This window comes from Quercus lobata, chromosome 10 (genome assembly GCF_001633185.2).
Source record: "Quercus lobata isolate SW786 chromosome 10, ValleyOak3.0 Primary Assembly, whole genome shotgun sequence".
Classification (NCBI taxonomy): Eukaryota; Viridiplantae; Streptophyta; class Magnoliopsida; order Fagales; family Fagaceae; genus Quercus; species Quercus lobata.
In genome coordinates, this window is record NC_044913.1 from 13,004,351 (window position 1) to 13,019,413 (window position 15,063).

The following is a 15,063-nucleotide window of genomic DNA, read 5'->3' on the forward strand; positions in this document are numbered from 1 at the left end:
GTAAAGTTTGAAAGATGAAATAGGTGAATATGTAAGATAAAATTTAGAGTATAGTAGAAACAAAAAAAAAAAACATAAACATATCTTCAACCATAGTTGTTTAAGTGTTTAGAGAAAAAGAAAGCTCAATATACGATAGTGTATATATAAAAGGTGTCTTCTAGTTTATGATCTTTACTTTACATATTTCCTTTTGATGGAGACAGGCTATATATATAGGCTAGACTAGGGACCCTTTTAAATTGAGATTTGTTCCATAATCTCGTTCCATCAAGGAGTTTAAAACTTGTAACTTCAAGGTGTTTATTAACCAAAGGGGTTATGGCAATTGAGAATTACTTAGAAATTGTTATTCACCATAATGTTTTTCACAAATAAAATCCTTAAGACATGAGTTTTCATTTATCATTTAAATGTGGGCCACATAAAGTTTTCTTAATGTCTTACATTCTCCCACTTGGCCCACTTGAGCTTTGAATTACTTGATAAATGGTATTAACTTAAATATGGCCATGATCTTACTCATGTCAACTAGTTGTGAAATGCTCCCACTCAAATAAAAAATCTAATGCATGAATCATGGCGGTAATACCCTCAATTATAATGAGTACTTCCTTCCATGTATTATAATGTATAGTAATCCTTACAAGAGTACTTTATGAGCAATTAATTCTTTATGAATGGACTACCTATTAGCCATTTGGGTCTTCTTTTATACATCCCCATGGATATATCATCCTTATATATCTCCACTATCTAACTTAATATATATACTTTATGTGCACAAAATAAAAATCATATATTTTCTTCTCCAAAAATAACCAAATATGTATTCAAAACATAGAATAATTAGACAGAAATTAAACACTAAATGAGCTAACAAGTTCCATATGTCCAAAAGACTTTTATACTGCTGTTAGGGGCGTCTTTCGTCGCCCATATGATGTTAGGGGAGTCAAGACCGAGACTCGACTTTAGTCTTGGAATATGGCCCAAAGGCTATCGGTGAAGTGTAAAAGACCCATTTTGCTCAAAGTCTAGGTTGCATCCAACAAATATTATAATAAGGCCCCAAAATACCTCTTGCCAAAATAAGCTAGCACAAAGGGTGGCCCACCACAATGAGTGCTTAAATAATAGTCTAGCGGTAAGCAAGAGAAACATCCAACGATAGATGTTTGGAAAACCAATAAATTTTTTTGCATAGTAAAAATTATGCATTTCCTCCTTAGTTAGTTAATATAAAAGTGAGCCCATTATAAAAAGTACATGAGGAAAAATTGTCCAGCAGTGAATATGATAGACCTCCAATGGTAGATGTTGACAGATTAATAAGTGTATTTACATGATAAAAATCATATATTTTCCTCATTATTATTAAGTTAACATAAGGGAAAATTTCTATAGTATCTAAGACATTATAACTTTCATCATAATAACAATAAATAAGGATTAAAGGCTTCATAATTACAAATAAAAGATGAAAAAATAGGATGCAATGAAGGGAGAGAGAGATTCTAGCTCAATGCAGTAAATGTTCAACTAAGATTTTAAGGGGAATATATATGTGTAGGGCATGAATGGGGTAGTGTAGATTACTTTGAGTGAGTGGACATTTAAGCTTGTGGTGGTGTGATGGAATTAATGTTGAGGCTAAGGCTTTAATGGATAAAGAGTTGTTTGTGACTTATTAGGAAGCATTTATGGGTTGTGAATATGCAGAAAAAGAAAGGAATGTTTGAGGCTAAGTGAGTATGGGTTAAGGGGAATGATTTATGAGTTTTGGGAGAGTTGAACCACAAGCAAGATGACAAGAAGATTAGAAATTTCAGAGGGGTTTTTTAGTGTCTTGTGGGTTGATATGCTTAGGCTTTTATAGGGGAGTTTAAGAGAGCATTAATTAGCAAAAGTCCAAAACATAGGACTGATTCAGGGGCAGAATAGCTGATATAATTATCCTAGGATTTGGCCTAAAATGAGAGATTTGCTTTTGAGGCTATTTTGCTTCTTTGGACAATGTCACACATGGGTAAAAATCAACATAATCTTGCATTGGATTGTGTTCAGCCAATGGGATTAAGGCAAGTATTAAGGAGGAATCCTAGTACTACAACTGAGATTTGGACCCTAGGAAGTAGGATTCAACACCCTAAGCCAAGTGTCAAAGTTTAAGTCCACTTCAGAGGGTTTTGCTGGAGATCCCTTTATGCCCTCCAAACCACATGTTTCCAAATTTTCCCCTTTCGGATTCATAGGCTTGGTTCATGAACCAATTACATACATTTTTAGTAATAAAATAAATTATTTGGTTGAGAATTTCATGAGTTTGGAGGTCTTGGTTATGGCTTCCTTGAGTTGTGACCAAAACTTGGGGAAGAATGGTATTTATTGCCCATTAGCCTTTAGGTGCCAGCTTTTGGTATTGTTCACATCAGACTTGGCAGTGGGACATGTGGCCAGCTCCTAATTTGGTTTAGGAGCTTGGTTGCCTCTTGAGGTGACCTCTAGTGGAAGGTAGAACTGAATGGAGTTTTCCAGCGAGGCTAGTTTACACACATGGGCTGTTTTGGCTGAGATTTCATATTGGGCTTGGCCATGAGGGCTGAGTATTTTGGTAGGCCTCTGACTTGGTGGTTCTCTCCACTTAGGCCTATCATTTTGCTTTCTCTTTGTGAGCCTTACAAAATGGACAAAGCTACCATATATTGCCATGGATTTTTATTCCACATGGGCTTTAGTTGTTAGAAATAAAATGAATCTATGAGCTTTAAAAAATATTTATGGTAGGTTTTGGGTATTAATTTCCATGAGTTTTAAATAACAACTTGTATAGTTTCTCATAATTTTTGCTATGGATTATTTTTGTAAATGATATTTTTCTTTGGGGCTTTTAAATAATAACCTCCAATATTTCTTGAGAATAATATTTACCATGGGTTTTAAATAGAGGCAATATCCATCGGTTTCAAATAAAATATGGTAACAACCACTATAGCGGAATAATGTGATATTCTCATGGGTTTTTCTATAGATAATCATAATATGCTTGTAAGGTGAATAATTATCATGAGTTTTGGAAATAGATATTAAGAATGTATAAGATAAATAGTGAACATATGTTCTTATATAAATTCCATGAGCTTGTAGTATGTTATGAAATAAATAGATGTCATGGGTCTAAAATAAATAATCATAACTTTCCATGGACTTTTATATTAGTAACACTAATTCATAATTCTCCATGAGCTTGATAAATGTTTGACATGGGTCTTGGAAAAATGAATAGTGTTACATAACATAAATAGTTACCATGAGTTTATAATATGGTATGAAATAAATAAATATTATGGTTTAAGATAAATCATAACTTTCCATGGGTTTTTATATTAGTAACACAAATTCATAATTCTCCATGGGCTTGATATATGTTTGCCATGAGTTTTGGAAAAATGAATAGTGTCACGTAACATAAATGGTTACCATGGGTTTTATAAGATAGATTTCATAGGCTTAATAGGTTTAAGAACTTAAAACGTTGTTAATCATTGGACTTTAAGTGAAATACTTATGATATAGAATTTTGCCAAGTATTGATAACTTTGGACTTTTTACAAAATAGTGCCAAGTAACTAGCTTGAGCTTTTAACATTGCCAATGAGAATTGAGTTTTTGATACATTGCCAATAAGGATTGGGCTTTTGAAATATTGCCAAGCATTAGTAGCCTTAGGCTTTAAAAAAGAATGTGATGTGTGAAGTGGGCTCGTAGGGCCAATTTTGGGCTTAGCCAAATAATGATAATTAAAATTGGACAAAATATGAGTTTTTTTGGGTTTTTTGTGATAATTTATATCATGACCCAATTTAGATAATGAGATATGAAATATTTGTAATTAACATAATAATGGAGCAAAAAAATATTTAGGAAAACCCAATAACTTATTAGTTGTATTTGAAAATAAATAGGTGGTACTTAAATAAAATTAGGTGTAAAAAAAAAGTACCCTAACAACTACTTTGCCAGCAAACCTTTAGTTATGAAATTAACATATATTAGCTCAATAATTTTAACACAATGGAGACTTTCAATTTCTTAAAATTCTCTTTTAGACTGAGTTACTTAATGTCAATATGTTTATTTCGGCTTTCACAATCATTGTCCTTAGAAAAGAAAATTATAGCCAAGTTATCTTTAAAATCTTTAAAGGTCTCGTCATAAAATCAACAACCTTAAGACCTATCCATAATGTCTGTCTTATAGCTTCATAGCATATAGGATATCTTACATGACAAAATCAAATCACTACTTCCAACTGGTATGTCATTCATATTTAGGCCTAAAAACAATGCATTTACTCCCATTGATCTTAAAGTATATACATCGATTAACAATGTGTCCAGTAAAACCAAATGGCACAACAAAGTTGGTGAACCTTTATATGCCATTAGTGGGATACCTATATGCCTTAACTGTTAACATAAAACTTTTATTGGGAGTCAAACCTTATGGATCTTGTAAATTAATATTAATAGCTTTCACAAAACCTTTAGCTTTATAAGAATAAATTCCCAAGTTCTTACTCTTGAGCTATTAGATCACTCTCACTCTCATACTCAATTTCTCATTTGACATATTTATTCAATGAGATGGGTGGTTCATCCACATGAGTACCAAAACAAAGATCCACAAACCCAAACAAAATAAACTTTAATGCTATGAAACTTAAACTTTAATTCTAAATTAACCAATGTCTATTTTGTAGTAAATTCGACCTTCCTATGGGCAAAGGCGCATCATGCATGAATTTACTATAAAACTTTAATCATAAAAACTAGTAAATATAACACTAAGAATCAAATTTTCCATACCCATGGGCCTAGGAAAAATCGCATATGAATGCTACATTCACCATTTTATTCCAATTAAATCATAAAAATAATAACCTCCCTATGGGGCCAAGTCATTATCTTCATGAATTAATTGCCACTTAGATGCCTTTATTCCTAATGAAGTCTTGTAAAAATTTCTTGATGTGATTATCATCATGACTTAAGATGCTATGGCCACTTCTAAGTCATTCTGATATTCACCACTTCAAATAGCATCATAAAGATCAACCAATCCTAATATTGATCATGACAATATGCACTCCAAAATGACATGAAATAATATTTCAATACATGATAAGTGCAAAGAAACCTAAAATGCACATAAATAAATTACTCACATCAATGATCCAAATCTCATATGTAACAATAAACTTTATGAAATAATTGCAAACTTACATGCAACACGTTTATCCTCATAATTTATTGTAAAAACGTTATGGTCTCCAAAACATGGTGATCATTTGTGTTATCATGCCAAATATATTGATCCACAATAAATGGTCCCTAAAGCAATTCAATATTGAAAATTGTAAAAAAATCAAGATGAGACATTTTTGTCATATGAGCCACCATACGGTCATAAATTATTTGCCAAATAATTAAGATTTTTTTTTTAATCCAAGAAACAAACATAAATACTCAAATGAGCATTTGATGAATAACAAAATCAAAATCAAATTTTACAAACACTTTAAGTGCCTTGGCATGTATTTTAGTCGAATTACCAACTAGCTAGTCCACATTAGCATATTGTAAAATACTACATGTGGACAATTTAAGATTAGAGAAAACAAAATCCTTGAGTCATACATGTAATGAAAAACAAAAACATGCAACGTAACTACTAGTGAACATGTCTAGTTCTATATAGATAATAATCACGTGGATTTCAAATTAATACTTCCAATCTCAAAACTCAATGGTAATTCATTACACAAATATCAATAAAGATGCAAAACAAAACTTGTTCTCTAGGATTTAGAGCACACATGCACTATATTTGCATTCAGGACAACTTAAATTTCATCTCAAAATTAAATTAGTGCATACAAACTTTTACCATGGATGGTACAAATATATCATGATTGGAAAAAATAGAAATTTCTCAAACTAATATCACCAAACAACATAGCATGAAGAATGGCTCTGATACCAAATGTAAGATAAAATTTAGAGTATAACGGAAACCAAAAAAAAAGAAACATAAATATATCTTTAACCATAGTTGTTTAAGTGTTTAGAGAAAAAGAAGGTTCAATATACAGTAGTGTATATATAAAATGTGTCTTTTAGCCTATGGCTTTTACCTTACATATTTCCTTTTGATGGAGACAGGCTATTTACATGGGCTAAACTAGGGACCCTTTTAAATTGAGATTTGTTCCATAATCTTCTTCCATCAAGGAGCTTAAAACTTGTAACTTTAAGGTGTTTATTAACTGAAGGGGTTATAGCAATTGAGAGTTATTTAGAAATTGTTATTCACCATAACGTCTTTCACAAATAAAATCCTTAAGACATGAGTTTTCATATATTTATCATTTAAATGTGGGCCACATAAAGTTTTCTTAACATCTTACATTATAGAGATTAGAGATAGAGACTCACCACCGGGCTGGTATATAGGAAAGCATGTGAATGTATGAAGAGCATGAGAAAAAGGGGGAATCCAGAAGCAAAGAAAAAAGTAAATTTGATAGGTATTGAAGATTCTTTCACTACGTTACAAAAAATTGCCTTCCAGCAACCTTTTTGGTGGATTTTAATTTGTCACAAAAACAAAACCTTCTCATAAAAACAGGACATTAACTTAAAAATTTATTGTTTCGTGAGTTCAAAACACGGAATATTGCTTGATAGGTAAACAAATATACAGTGTATATGTTTTTCTTTTTCGGAGTTACAGTATTTCTTTTGATATTAAATTTTTTATCTAATATCCCCAAAGAGACTGCAAAGCATTTTTTTTTTTTATTCCTATACATAATAAACAAAAGAGTATAAATCAATTTATATAATGCCATTACCCAATGTCAGTCCCACTAATAGAGAATGTCGTTGTGAGGTACGATTGCTGTCTTAAGTCCCAACCTTTGTTACTTTTGCATTAAGCACCAATGCAGCACCATAGTATAGATTAAACAATATAAATTATTGGTTCATAAACTCTGAAGCAATTTATAAGTTCTAACAGCAGCAATACCTTAGTTACAAATTTTTGGGACGAGTTCTCAACAAATTAGTTAGGATCAGCTACATATATTATTTTCCTCCATTTTATCCTATCATAATTCATACAATTTGTTTCTTCTCTAATTGAAATGTTATTTTTTATTACTTCAATAAATGATATTTTTGGACTTCTTTTAACTTTTTTTTGTTCCTGGCTTGTTTGATTTCAAAAAGTGGTGTATTAGTTTTCATTTTCTTTGTTCTATATTCAAATCTTAAATTTGAATATAGAAAAAGACACTTATTTTCACATTTGGTAGTGTTTGTTAAATTGTTTTGAATACATAATTTTGGTATAGAATATATCATACCTAGTGATAGGGCAAAAATGTATTGATCCATTGCAAATTAATTAAGTCAATTTAACATGCAAAACGTATTAGCACAAACAAATCACCAAATAACTAAATACAGCGGAAATTAAATTTGACATGGGTGATTTGTTTACGAAGTGGGGAAACCACTGAGGCAAAAATCTCACCGGGTGATTTTAAGGTCACCACTCCCAAGAATCCACTAATCAATAATCAAGCGATTACAAGTAAAAGGAATCTTATCAACTACCCCTGGCCTATCCCAAATTACCAACCTACAATTGAATCTTCACTCCAATACCTAATTAGACTTGATCTTGTAGTGGCACTCTTTTTGTTCAATGCATAAATCGCAGTACGTGACTAACCAATGATGCACGAATCCAAGTACGTGACTGACACCGATAACTTGAAGAAGATGTTGGCTGCAAAGTTCTTTAGTTCATCAACGATGAAGATTAGGAAGCTCCTTGGTTACAAAACCCTTGACGTAAAAATACAGTAGCTTCTTTCAGAGAGAATAAAACACTAGGTCACTCAATGCATATGCGATGCGACGGCCTTTAAAACAATCTTTATATATGTCTAGGGTTGTGAGAAAAGAAACACTATACAAATATACAAGCATGGGCCAAAAATCAAATTTGGAATTTCTGATTTCGTAAGTCTCGACAGAAATAGCTTGTGTCAAGCTTCGACTTTAAATCTCGATAGAAGTCTTTCTGTAGAGATTGTTGTCGAGATTGCTATCGAGCTTTAATGAACAGCTCTTCTTCACTTGTTTCTTGGTCAGATCTTCATGGTTTTATCACTTGACTTGAACTCTTATTTCTTAAAGTACTAAACCCATCCTAGATCTACCAAATTACAAGTAAAGTATATTTTGTCAAAGGATTAGCCAATTACATAAAATATGTCCTTAACAATCTCCCTCTTTGGCAATCCGTGACAAAATCATAACAAAATAAATAATCATGAGAGAAGTCTTAAATCAATAAACTCATAACCACTTGTTGTATTACAAACTAAATATATCCTTATTACAAAATAAATATATCCTTACTACAAACTCTTGAAAAACTTTGCAATAAGAGAATTCATGGCAAGATAGACTTTCACAACCTGTCTTTCTGAAACACTTAAACAAAACTCATCAAGGTATCATGTGTCAAACAGAAATAAAGATTGCAAACATAAAGAAACATGCATATAAAGATAGAGAAAAAACAACACATGTAAAGGTAGGTGAAGAGAAACATACATCATCATCATATATGAAAATAAGTACAATGTATGTAAATATAATGGTCACAAAAACAAGAGGCTAATGTAATAAAAGAAGAAAAAACATAAAATCCTCACTACATCCCTCAAAAACTATGAATACTCCCCCTATCAAAAATGTCCTATACTAACTCTCCTCCTAAGTACAAGACTACTTTCAAAACCATAACTACTCCCCCTTTTTGTCACGAATGACAAAGGGCAAGTCACTGAGAGGTTGTCATCTCGTCATCACCAGAAGAGCTAGCACCATCCTTTTCATCCTCGTCCTCATCGTCGTTGTCCTCAAAAGGAGAAGCTGTGGGATGCTCTAGAGAAGAAGAGGGAGCAAAACCAGCCATACGAGCCTGCTGGCGAGCAATGCGACCCATTTAGGTGTTCATCCGACACATCTCATCAGTGAGATAGTCTAGACGACCACCAAAGTCAGCCTGCATCCTCTGGAGCTGCTCCATGATAGCCTCGAGGGTCACACCACTAGTCGTAGAGGTAGAAGGGGCTGAAGAAGATGAAGCCGAAGATGGTGAAGTTGCAGGAGCCGCAGGATCGGTCGTCTTAACGCGTGGCCGCTTCGACTAAAGCTGAGCCTTACTCCACCGGACAGAACTAGCGTTGATGGCACCCATGACAATGAAGAGAGGAGAGAGAGGAATAGGAATGGAGAAGTGCTGAAGGATCCACGTGATAGCCAAAGGAAAGATGAGCTTATCACGAGTAGCGGTATCCTGATAGACATCAATAATAGATGTGATGAAATGAGAGGGAAAATCAATGGTAAGATCCTCCATCAAAGAAAGAAGAAAACAAGCATACGGCTCAGTGATGGAGTAATAGTGAGACAATGGTGTGAGAGTGAATGTTATCACCATGTTAAGGAATCTTAGGCCTTTAGCAAAACCTAAGCATGAAGTGTTTAGCTTACCACTCCATATGGAAGGAATCTCACAAAAGTGAGAGATAAGCTCGTCTCTGGACATAGTCTGTAGACAATCAAAACCAAGGTAGTCAAGATGCGCTACCCTAGGAACACATAGTACCTCGACAACAAGATTCGCGGTAACTACTATACGTGTACCTCTAACTTGCATAGCGAACTGAGGCATAGAGGTATTGATGTTGTGTATGTTGGAGTAAAACTCCTGTATAAACACAATAGGACAATGCACGAGTCTCCCACATAGAGATTCCCATCCTCAAGTTCGAATGACGTCAGGTAGCGTAGTGTCGGAGAAATCTGACAAGATAACCTGGCGTTTCGGATGAACGCCACGGGCCTGGAAGTTCTCAAAGAAGTCCGTCTTGGCCTTCTTATCACGAAACCAGATGTGAGATGGAATAGAAGTATCAGGAAAGGATGACCCAAAACCATGAAGAGGGTTCTAAGTCGGAGTAGATTTACACTGTTTGGGTGCCATGACACAGTCTATTTGAGAGAGAGAGAGAAAGAACAGAAAGTAGACACAAGTTCTAAAAAAGGAAGAGAATGTATGCATGAAAAAATGCATGAACATGTGACATGAAAATTTAAAAATATCATGGGTAAAACCCAATCCTGATTGCTCACTCCCAAGTGTAGGAGATCGTAGCAATATAATTCTCGGAGTACCGAGATCGAACCATAAGGAGCAGGGTAAATTCAAAGATAATATAATTAAATAACACAATTTGGGTGAAGAAAAATACTTTTTCTTGGTGAGTGTTAACAAGAATAATGATAAAAACTAATTTAAATCAATAATGTAAATACTAGGGCATCGAGGTGTTTCCCTATATTGATATGAAATTCTTTGTGATCTAGGAAAATATTTATTTCATAATTGATTGTTTTGATACAATTAAAAACTTATGATTTGGTTGAATTGAGACAATTCAAGAACGCATGATAACCTCGATTAATAATGCGGTTAGAAAAGTTTTCAGAAAAACTCATTCACTTTAAACCCTGATTTCTATTTGAAACTATTAGAAATTCATCTAAACAATAATAAAAATATGATTGAACTTATTGAAAGCATGGAAGAACTAATACATCAAAAGAAATTTAATTGAACAATCAAATATGTTATTGATAAAATCCTAGAAAGAATCACATTAAATATTCATACTGTATAGAAGAAACGTAACCCCTAGCCCTAGCAAAAAGTTTAGGCTGCCATTAGAGAAAGGAAAATACAATTTTTTCTCTCTAAAATTCGTTCTCCACAGCCTCCCTTCAAAACCCTAATGTCTAAGTGTCCAAAGAAAATAAAACATTTACTATTTTAATTTCCGTCCAGGTTTACAGTGGCAACTTGTGAGTTAATTTTGGCTTTTAAAAATTGAGAATTTCGAAAAACTCAAAACTGAAAAGTTGTAGATATTTAAGTCACGGTTCCAACCCATCTGACCTTGTGCTAATTGGATTTTTGAGGAGAGAGATACGCCCAAAATACTGATCAGTGCTCAAATCAGATTTTTCCTTTTCAGATTCTTCTTCTTTGATTTCTTTCCTTATTTGAAGCTTCCAATCATGGTAGACGATCCAAGCACTCCAGCTGCACCTACTTAGACATTTAAGCATGGTCCATTAGCTCCACTTTAATTCTAGTTTGGCCTCCATTCTCTCACAAATTCCTGTAAACTCATCTTTCTCACATAATTTCCTTAAAGTAGAAAATTACACATAATGAATAGCATTTTATTTAAGAAATTATGTAAAGATAAATAATAGGGACTAATGCAAATCATGACTTAATTATACAAATTAAGCATAATAATAAGGAGATAACGGTCATATAAATATATAACAAGTATACATTTTAAGGCGTTATCAAATCCAAACCTAACAACACTCACATCAATAATCAAGCACACATTTAACAAATGCATGAAACATTGTTATAATGCTAATGAAGTACAATGCATGATCATGTGATAGCAACATATCAACCCAAACCCACAAAATCACAAGATAAACTCAAAAACCCCAAAAACAAAATAAAAAAAACCCCTAAACCTAGGTCTAATGCGTGAAATGCATGAAAGAGGAAGGATTTGAAGATCTTACCACAAGATTGAAGCTTGTCTAAGCCGAAATCTTGAATGAAGTGGAGATATGAGTGATAGTGAGAAGTTTGGGTTGAGAGAGAAGGAGATTTATCGAGAAAGAGAAGAGAAAATGAAATATGTAATCACGCCTCACCTTTAAATAGAAATCGCAGTTCAATGGATCGAGGTTTCTATCGAGGATCTGTCGAGCTCTAAATCTCGACAGTAATGAATCTATCGAGGTGTTATCGAGGATCTGTCGATGGCAAAAAGAAGGTCTCAAATGATCGAGAATCTGTTGAAAATCTATTGAGCAGACAGAGAGCAAAGAAAGGCTTCATGGATCGAAGAAACTGTCGAGCTTCTATCGAGATGAAACCCAGAAATCTCGTTAAATTGAGAAATTGTTGAACTTCTATCGAGAAGCGACCCAGAAATCTCAATGGATCGAGAATCTATCGAGAAGGCAGAGAGCACATGACAATTCCTCAATGGATCAAAAATCTGTCGAGTTTTTTGTCGGGACTGAAGAAAGAAAGCTTGATAGAAAGGAATCTATCGAGGAGCTGTCGAGTTTGAAGAAAAATAAGTTTTTTTAAGGAGGAAAAACACAAAGAGATAAATGCAACAAGCAAGCTACTCAACCAGAGATCCTAAGCAACATATAAAGCTCTCAAAACATACATCCAGAAACACACACACACTAAACAAGTCTACTAATTTTATATTTCAAAAACGAATTAAGACAGTTTAGTGAGTATATATTAACACATGTATTCCTTGTGATGACTAAATCACATTGTACATGCACATGTATCAAAAGTAGCAAAGAGTTTGTGTGTTGTGTGTGAAACATAGCAAGAGTGCATAAATGTCTCAGGTTATGATAATTTGAGACTAGAGAAAAATCAAGTATAGTCACACACAATTATAACTGTTTGATAGGGACTATCACCTTTGAGGTACATCCTATAACTCCCACATCTCCTAGAAACATGCTTACAATCATTTTAATAGAATTTTGATTCTTTTTGCTTTTATTTTCTTTGCGTATTCTTCTTTTGAGCATGGCATGCATGGACATATAAAAAAGAGAAAAGAAAATACCCAATTATGTAAGCTTAAACATTCAAATTTTGCTATGCCCTAAGCACACAGATGTGATACATGATTGACGGGTTTTAGTGGTGAGATGATTATTTATGTCTTTCTCTTAGAATTTTCTAGTCATTCCCGTCAAAAAAAGTTATATAAGTATGAAATGTAAGAAATAATCTTAATCGTACTCATTACAAACATAAGTCACAAAGCTCACTTGCTTAGCTGTGCATTGAGATGCTCATCTAAGCTACAAAAGATACAAAGTTTAGAAAACTTTGCTTCAATAGCCATCCAAGGTACACAAGTACCAATATACTCATCACACACTGTTTTTGTATTTTTCTGATTTTTCAATTATTTTTATTTTTATTTTTATGAAAAACAAATAAAGCAAAACTGAAAACAACCAAAATAAAAACATGAAAAAAAAACACACAAAGCATAAAACTAGATTGACTCAAAAGCTAAAAAACAAAAAAACAGGACATGCAAGAACAAAAGAGAGAGGAAGTGACTTAATCACTTGGAGCCTTTTTCTTTCCATACTTTGGAATTGGAGGAAGGACCTTTCCTTTTTGCGAACCTTTAATCCTGAGGTGAGAGGGAATAATTGAATCCATTAAGGTTCGAAAGGAACATAATGGCCTTAAGAAGATCTCCCAGAGGAGCAAGAGAGGATGGAAACTGATTCTGGTTTCCAAACGAGAGCATACTATTGCTTTTTTGAGTGGCTAACCACTTATAGCAATTTGGACAAGTATGCCCTGAAGTTTCGCAGTGATGACAGAAATGCAACTTCTTTTGTTGAGACTTTTTATTATTGTCTTTCTCAATCCTAGGGTTCCTAATCTCTTTCCTTTCAACCTTAGGGGGCGCTCCTAGAATAAATTTACCCTTGTCTATGTTCTGACAGCTAAACCAGTTTTAGTGTCAACATTCTCAAAAATATCATCATTAGCAGGTGAGACAAACATAGTTTTACTAGAAGAGGCAATATTAGGAGATATAGAGAATTCATACCCCAATCCAGTCTTGTCAGAAGTAGATTTCTGAAAACTCAGCATCTCGTCTAACTTTGCACTGGAAATCCTCTCCAATTGAGCTCTGACTTGGAATAGCTCCGCTTCAAGCTTCTTTGTCCTTTCAGCAAGGAAGTTGTTCTTGAACTGCAAAGCTCCAATGGTCTGATTTGCTTCATCAAACTTTATGGAGAGCTCTTCTCAATCAAGTTCCACATCGCTTAGCTTCTTGGTGGCCAGCCTATACAGTTTCTCATCCTTTTCCAAAACCTTTCCGAAACCTTGTATAATTTTGCATAAGCTGTATGGATGTCATTCTGCTTATCCATTTTTTCAAATTTTGCTTCTTCATTAGCAACTTCCATAATCCCTTCAGAAGGATCGACTGTAGCAATGAAGGCATTTAGAATTCCTTCATCATCACTGTCATTGGACTCAATTTTAGCTTCAGTGTCACTTAAGGTTGCAATAAGTGCCTTTCTTTTTCCAGTAGCCTTGAGATATGTTGGGCATTCCTGTTTCATATGCCCAAAACCATGACAACCAAAACACTTAGGACCAGAGGGAACAGTGTATTGACCACCATCTTTAGAGTCTTTCTTCCTTTTGTTCTGACCCTTGGACTAAGATGTATTTCCTTGCCATCGGCCCTTATCTAATCTTTTCACATTGGCATTCTTGATGAACTTCTTGAATTTCCTAGTGATGTAGGATTTCATCTTTGAATCCTCATCTTCAGAGGATTCATCCTTCTCATTACTTTTGGCCTTCAGTGCCACATTCTTTCCTTTGCTTGCTTTCTCGAGTCTTGTCAACCTTAGTTCATAGGTCTACAAGTTTCCAATCAACTTTGTCAAAGGAATAGAGTCAATATCCTTTGATTCTTCAATGGCAGTGATCTTGGCATGAAATCTTTTAGGCAGAGACCTTAGCACCTTTCTTACGGCCTTGGGTTCGAGAATAGTTTCCCCAAGATTAAAGGCTGAGTTGACTATGTCCTTGAGTTTGGCATAGAACTCATCGAATGACTCATCCTCCTTCATCTTGATTTCCTCAAAGCTTGTAGTAAGCCTTTGAAGTTTGGAATCTTTAACGGCCTTAGTTCCTTCATAGGTCATCTGGAGAATGGTCCATGCTTCCCTTGCAATTTCAGTCAAGGATATTTTCTTGAACTTCTCATTCATGACCACATTGAAA